This window comes from Phodopus roborovskii, unplaced genomic scaffold (genome assembly GCF_943737965.1).
Source record: "Phodopus roborovskii unplaced genomic scaffold, PHOROB, whole genome shotgun sequence".
Classification (NCBI taxonomy): domain Eukaryota; kingdom Metazoa; phylum Chordata; class Mammalia; order Rodentia; family Cricetidae; genus Phodopus; species Phodopus roborovskii.
This window is the reverse complement of record NW_026126531.1, coordinates 313,304-320,293: the sequence shown is the minus strand read 5'-3', so window position 1 is coordinate 320,293 and position 6,990 is coordinate 313,304. Positions and strand designations below refer to the sequence as shown.

The following is a 6,990-nucleotide window of genomic DNA, read 5'->3' as shown; positions in this document are numbered from 1 at the left end:
ATCGACAGTTTGTGTTTCATATACAATAAAATACATTACAATGGTCACTTTTTAATGCTTTCTTCAGTGATTAAAAGAATATATATTTAACATAAACCATACAACATCCATCTTTGGGTCAAACATTTTGCTGGTTTCCTTACAGTTTCTGTCAGGAGTTGCTTTATCTGATGACCTGTACAAGGGAAACTCTCACCACATCTGGAATTTACACACACTGTGCCAGTGGATTCACACTACAGATGTGCATATAAAATCAACATAGTATGTGCTCACTGGACAAAGTGCACGCCTGTCAACAGTTCATTTAATATAAGATGGTAAAACCATTTTAAGATATATAAAGTTGTTCCATAAATAAATTGTGTTTCCAAACTTCCAATGGAGCAGCCAGGTCTCAGCACTGCTAGCCACCCATGTTGGCTACTTACTTGATTATTGGAGGCTGTCCTTAACATTATTGTATGTACCATAGCAACTCACACCTGTCATGGAACAAGCTTTTGTGTTTCCTTTCTTACCCTTCCATTCTCTCTTCACTCAAATGCGTTTTTTCCTTGTCTTTTTTTTTCCCATCCCTCATCTGAGGATGCTGACACACAGCACAGCTGTCTACCACAAGTCAAAATTCGACATTAAATAGTACACTCTAGCAGCATCCAGCTGGCCAAAGCGGCCAGATCCAGCCAGCATGTGGGCACTTTTTCATGCAGATCTATTCTTTGCCAGCTGACATGCATGCTGACAGAGAGAATCCTGTGACTTGTTAAGGATGTTATGACTAATATTGTTTTGCAAGCCTGTTTGCCTACAGTTCTGTGCTTTCACTTAGCCTTGAAGTATTCCCTGGAATACAGTTCATTTCTGCCTCCACTGTTTTGATATCTGGGCTGAAGAAGCTAACTTGAATGTAAGAGGTGAAAAAACTTAAGTCGGATATAGCCTAAAATATCCAGCAATTTGAGGGTTCAGTTTATATAAATGCATTTAAAAAGGATGAAACAATATCTAACTTATACTATATGAAATTCAGAATGGTAATTGGCAGTATCAATTATTATATAGTTAATAAAAGTTAAACTCAGGTTTCTGTTAAAGAAATCTCATTTGGGACACTACCTTCCCTTCTATTTTAAACCAAAATCAATGAGATGCTACCAGAATACATAGATGCAGTGCATTGCATTCAATCCACCTGGCTATGCTATGAGTGTGTGTGTGTGTGTGTGTGTGTGTGTGTGTGTGTGTGTGTGTATTTGGCTTCTGAGCTCGGCATTTTGAAAAAGAAAGAATAAAAATGTCCAAAAAGCAGAGTACCTCAATGAAAAAGTTAGGCAGCAACCTCAGATAATTATTGTCTATTTGCCCTTAAGGTTTGGTAACAATCTAATCAACCAAGAAAGCCCTGTACAATGTAACATTCTACTTGTAAAACCAATACCTAACTATTTTCTTTGATCAAGAAATAGAATATACATATATAATCCTATAAAGCTGATTTAACACAGCACAAATTGTTTAGTTTACAATACTTAAAAAAAAATACTAAGACCCTACTTGCATATCTGGACACAGAAATTATACATTTTACAAAACATAATGTCTTCATTGAAGTTTAGTATCTCTCTGTAAAAATGACAATTTGGTTTAGTGAAGACACTGAGTGATTCAGGGTCCAGGACTGCTTGCCAAGGTTGACCAAGGCCCAGCGATACTTGCTCTGCTCAATAAGGTTATGCACGGGAATCCACATCATCCTCGGTTAGTTCACCTTGGTAAATATTAATGCTTTCTTCAGTGACTGCAAGCATTTGAGATGAGAGCCACAAAGACCAGCAATAGCAATGAGGATGAGTGCCCACATGGTATCATCTTAAATATAAGAAGAAGGCATCTGTCTTTCTCTTCTGTTTTATTCTGTCTTTGGACTCTGTTCCTCGGTAAGTGCTTCATAAGAAGCTACACATTTGTATTTCACCATGTCAGTCCTTTCCCTTTAAAACAAATTGAGAATAAAAAGTCATGACTACCTAGGTGTTTCATGCTCTCTTAAGAATGTCACAGAGTTGCGAGCTGTCAAGTGGTATTTCACTCAGCAAAAAAAAAAAAAAAAAAAAAAAAAAAAAAAGACATTTGATTTATCATAAGGAACACATTTTATTTCCCACCTAAGTCCCATATATATATATATATGTATGTATGTATGTTTTTTCCGTATGTATGTATGTATGTATGTATGTATCTGGGCTGTGATAGCACATGCCTTTAGAACCAGTGCTTAGGAGTCAGAGGCAGGCAGATATCTGAGTTTGAGTTCATCCTGATCTACAGAGTGAGTTCTAGAATAGCCAGGGTACACACAGAAACCCTGTCTTGAGGACCAAAACAAACAAACAAAAAACCCGATATACAAAACAGGAATTTTTCTTCATTGCAAAAATATTTCCTATGGCTTCTCATAGTCTACAGTCATGACATCTGGAACTTTGAGAGCAATGGTTTATTATCAGAAGTCATAGGAAACATAAGACTATGTGTCAGCCTCAGAACAGAGGTCACCTCTGGGAAAGGATAAGTGAGGAAGATGATGAAGCTTTATTTCTATCTAAGACCCTGAAAGAAGAAAAAGCTTTAAAAAGGATTGTTTGGCAATCCCTGTTTTTATTTTACACAATGTGCATGCATGCAAGTGTATGCCAACTTGTAGAGGTCTAAAGGTGACACTGGATGCCTTTCCTGTTTGCTCTCTGATTTGTTAGTTGAGAGAGGATCTTGATATTGAACCAGAACTTGAATAGCTAGCCAGCATGACCCAGGGAGAGATTCTATTCTCTGTTCCTGAGTAGAGGACTTGAGGTGGCCACCAAGCTGCCTGGCTGTTAGATGGGTTCCAGATATATGAACTCTAGTCCTGTACCTGCACATTAAGCACTTCATTCCGTGAGCCATCTTCCCCAACAACCACTTGCTAATTTTAATATGGATCTTTTTCTGTCTATTACCTATAATTCTATGGCCAATTATAAAGTAAAACCTAAAAGGACACAATTGCAGGCTAAGAAAAATAGTTTCAAAAACAATGAAAGAGTTACTATAGAGGTAAAACAGTCCTTGCTTGTTGTGTTACCTATTTATTGGTTCTTTTTGTTTTTTGAGTTAGGATTTTTCTGTGTAGCATCGCTGGTGGTCCTAGAATTAGCTTTGTAGACCATGATGGCCTTGAACTCACAGAGATCTGTATTCCTCTTCCTTTGAAGTCCTGGGATTTAAGATGTGTGCCACTATACTCTGATTATTACTAATTTATGAACATGGTCTCACACTGTATCTCAGGCTGGACTAGAACACTTATGTAGACCAGACTGCCCTTTCAAACTCTTGGCAATCTTCCTACCTCAGCCTCTCAAGAGCTGAGATTATTTACTTGTGATGCCATGCCTAGGTAAGACATTTTCATATATTATTTATATTAAAATAAAATGTATTTGTATTAAAGTAAAATTTTCTCTTAGTATATTTGAATAGCAACTCTATTCAAAAGAAAATAGTACACATACTAAGATGAATGGCTAAGAAGTAAGCATATGTATAAGTAATAGATAATTTAAACAATATAGTAAATACATCAACACTAGAATCTAAAAGATGAGGTTGTAAGTATAAAAGTCACACTTTCCTTCTTTCTGTGTCCCTCCTCCTAATCATTTCAGGATCTTCTGATTGGAGTGAATATACCCAATGTAGGTAGTTACATATCTATTTCCTTAGCTCCATTAGTATTATTTCCTCATGACAGGTAAAATCATTAGAGGGACCCAGGGATAGAGCACTCAGGGTTGAGACAGGACTTTCAAACTTGCGATATATTTACCAGAATGAAACACTTTAAGGTATGATGCCAGTATCAAGTTATAGTGAATAAAAGCACACACCATGAGCTTTGTGTACCTCCATGCTGATAAAACCAATTGATCTTTATTGCACCTGTCACTAAGATCCGGAAAACCAGACGTGTCACTTACATCAATTACCAATAAAAAAATGGGTGAGAAATTTGCTGTACTGCCTGGATATAAGATCAACAATAGCCCCTGAGACACAAGTGACATAGCTGTCAAAGTGAACACTCTCAAGTGGTATACTGGGTTTCAGAATCTTTAGCATGTCTTCTCCTTGCACATCAAAAGCCATTAGATAGACATGAAGGCTGGAGATCTTTCCTGCTAGGGCTTTATAGTTCTCATCATTTGGCATGTTGTGTAATCATTTGTGCATCACTGAAACATTGCGGACCAGGAGATCGCTGTGAAGGCACATGGTTGCTATCAGTTAAGACTCTTGCCATCTCAGCTGTAAAATCACAGAAATCCAGGGCAAGTGAACTCAGATTTACACACCACTCTAGTTCAACTGCAGTAATAAGTGTGCTGTTGCCAGAAATACCATTGCCCAGTAAAATCAGGTGCTCCATAGTGTTGGCAATTGAGTTAGAGACAACAGGGATGTTGGGGGGTCACTATTTCCAGCAGAAACACACAAGACAGCTATTTTAGTCTCCTACTCCTACTCAGTATTTTTCAAACAGCTGCTAAATTATACAAGGAAACAGAACACAATGTTATCATTAGCACTTGACACTAATCTTTTAGAAATGGGCAACACAAAGCATTCAATGTTGAGATATATTGTTTCCCATTACTTTATTTCTATCCAATCTACAAATGCAATTAGTCTCACATTACAATGTAATCAGTAAGATACATTAAACATGCAGAAAAGATAATAAAAGCAAGTGAAAAAAATAACACCTTTAAATAGCAGGAATGGGATTTGTGTAAGAGAGCTTTCTCTGCAGAAGAATCCAGGTTCATTTTTCAGCACCCACCCACCAGCACACTACCTTCACTCACTACATTTACAAGAGAACCAAAACCCTCTTCTGACTTGTAGCAAAGAGACATATATGCGGTACATATATACCCATGCAGGCAAACACTTAAAATGCATAAAATAAAATATTAACAATTCACATAGCAATACTTACCCAGCAAGCTATATGATTTATGCCATCAATTGTCACATAATCACAACTAAAATGCAGTTAAGATATTTCTAGGACATATATTCTAGCCCAACACTGTGTGTGTGTGTGAGAGAGAGAGAGAGAGAGAGAGAGAGAGGCAGGCTCTCTCAATCAAACCAGAGTCTGCTGACAGGGCTAGCCTCTGTGGGCCTGCTTGCTCTGGGATACCTGACCTTGGGCCTGCCAAAGTTATAATTGTAGGTAGTCCATCATGCTTCTACAGCATTTACACAAGATCAGGAAATGTGGATTCAGATCTTCTTGCCTGTACGTTACCTCCATAATTTTTAAAGATCACTGTTCTTGATTGTGTCTTATTACTTTTCAGTCAAGAGCTAGACTTGTTATTAACACATGCCCTTGTAAAGCTTACTGTGTGACTTAACTGATTAATCTTCTTGAAGTCAAGTTCTTCCCTCTTGAGGTATGTGCTGGATAGACTTCTTTGCTTCTATCTCCAAACAGACTAAACCTCTGGAGTTTCCTATAGGAGAAAATGGTCAAAATGATTTTCTAAATGTTTAATATAAGCAAATATTAAAATATGTCTAAAAGATATTCTAGAGTAGCTTCTACCATCAAATTCATAGGCAAATCAAATTCAGACTGTTGTGCATATTCAGAGTGATGGCAAGTACAGAGAAATAGCAAACATGGTAAAGGGCATGGACTAAATACAAAGCTTGCATTCAAATTTAATGACTGTGGACAACACTGGAACCAAAGCCAAATGCTGAGCTCACATCTGGAGTCCCAGAACAAGTCAGAGTAAAAGAACAGCACAGAGACATTTTTAAAACAGCAAACAAAACACTAAGGTGTGAAGAACCTTTTGTAGCCACAGACCTAAGTTTATCAGAAAATTGCATCCTGATATTTTATACAAGAGTAAATAAATATGTGACTCTTAAAACCATGCTATTTAATGAAAAATGGCTTTTCCATTTTATACCTGTGCTTGTTAAAGATATAAACATACCAGCCTTGACAAAAAATGAGAAACCTTATTTCACAACTGATTAGATTTGTTTCAAATACATGCATTATAAGTATATAGGTGGGTGGATGGGGGGAAGGATACAGAATCAATACATGTTGAGACCAGAGACTAACACTGGGTGTCTTCTTCAGGTGCCCTGCATTAAAATAAAAACGGGCTTGCTTTAATTTGATGTATATGGTTCTTTTGTCTGCATACATATATGTGTATCATATGAGTGCTGTGCCTTCAGGAGACAGAAGAGGGCACTAGATTCCCTGACCATTGGGTTACATAATAGTTGTGAACCATCATCTGGCTTCTGGAAACTGACCCAGGTCCTGTGATAGAGGAGCAGGTGTTCTTAAATATTAAGCTATCCCTCCAGCCCCTCCCGCATGTCAGGTTTTGAGACAGATTTCTTTTCAGCTGGCTTACAACTTGCCATGCCGAAGGGACAACTTGCTATGGTGCCTGGCTTTTATGTGGTTTCTGAAGTCAGGTTTTCATGTTTACAAAGACAGAGCCAATTTCCTCATCCCCATGTGTTTCCTATTGCTGACAGTCCAAATCCAGAGCGACCACGTCACTCTAGAGTTAAGTATTCAGTTTTGATGCAAGGGCAAAATTACTGATGTCCTAGGTAGAAGTTTTACAATCTAGGTAGTTTAGGGCATGAAACCTTCATTCATTTGACTTCAAAGATCAGAGCTAACATATCTACCCCAGTGTGCCTACTTCCTCAAATAGAAAAATGGGCCCCATACCTGCCTTTCCTATGGGAGTTGGGCCTAAAGAAGAATTATCTTAATTATGACATGAATCTCATGGTAAAGAAGTTGACCCAACTCACCAGCAAATCTCCTGCTGACCTATCACTGGCATCCTTCCTATTGATATTCTGGAAGATTCTGAAGGTCACATCTCA

At 37.7% G+C, this 6,990-nt stretch overlaps 1 pseudogene; it reads right to left on the bottom strand.

Moving 5' to 3' along the window:
* Window positions 1-1,553: 1,553 nt before the first annotated feature.
* LOC127232531 (F-box only protein 33-like) lies at window positions 1,554-5,587 on the bottom strand (annotated as a pseudogene).
* Between the last annotated feature and the right edge of the window lie 1,403 nt (window positions 5,588-6,990).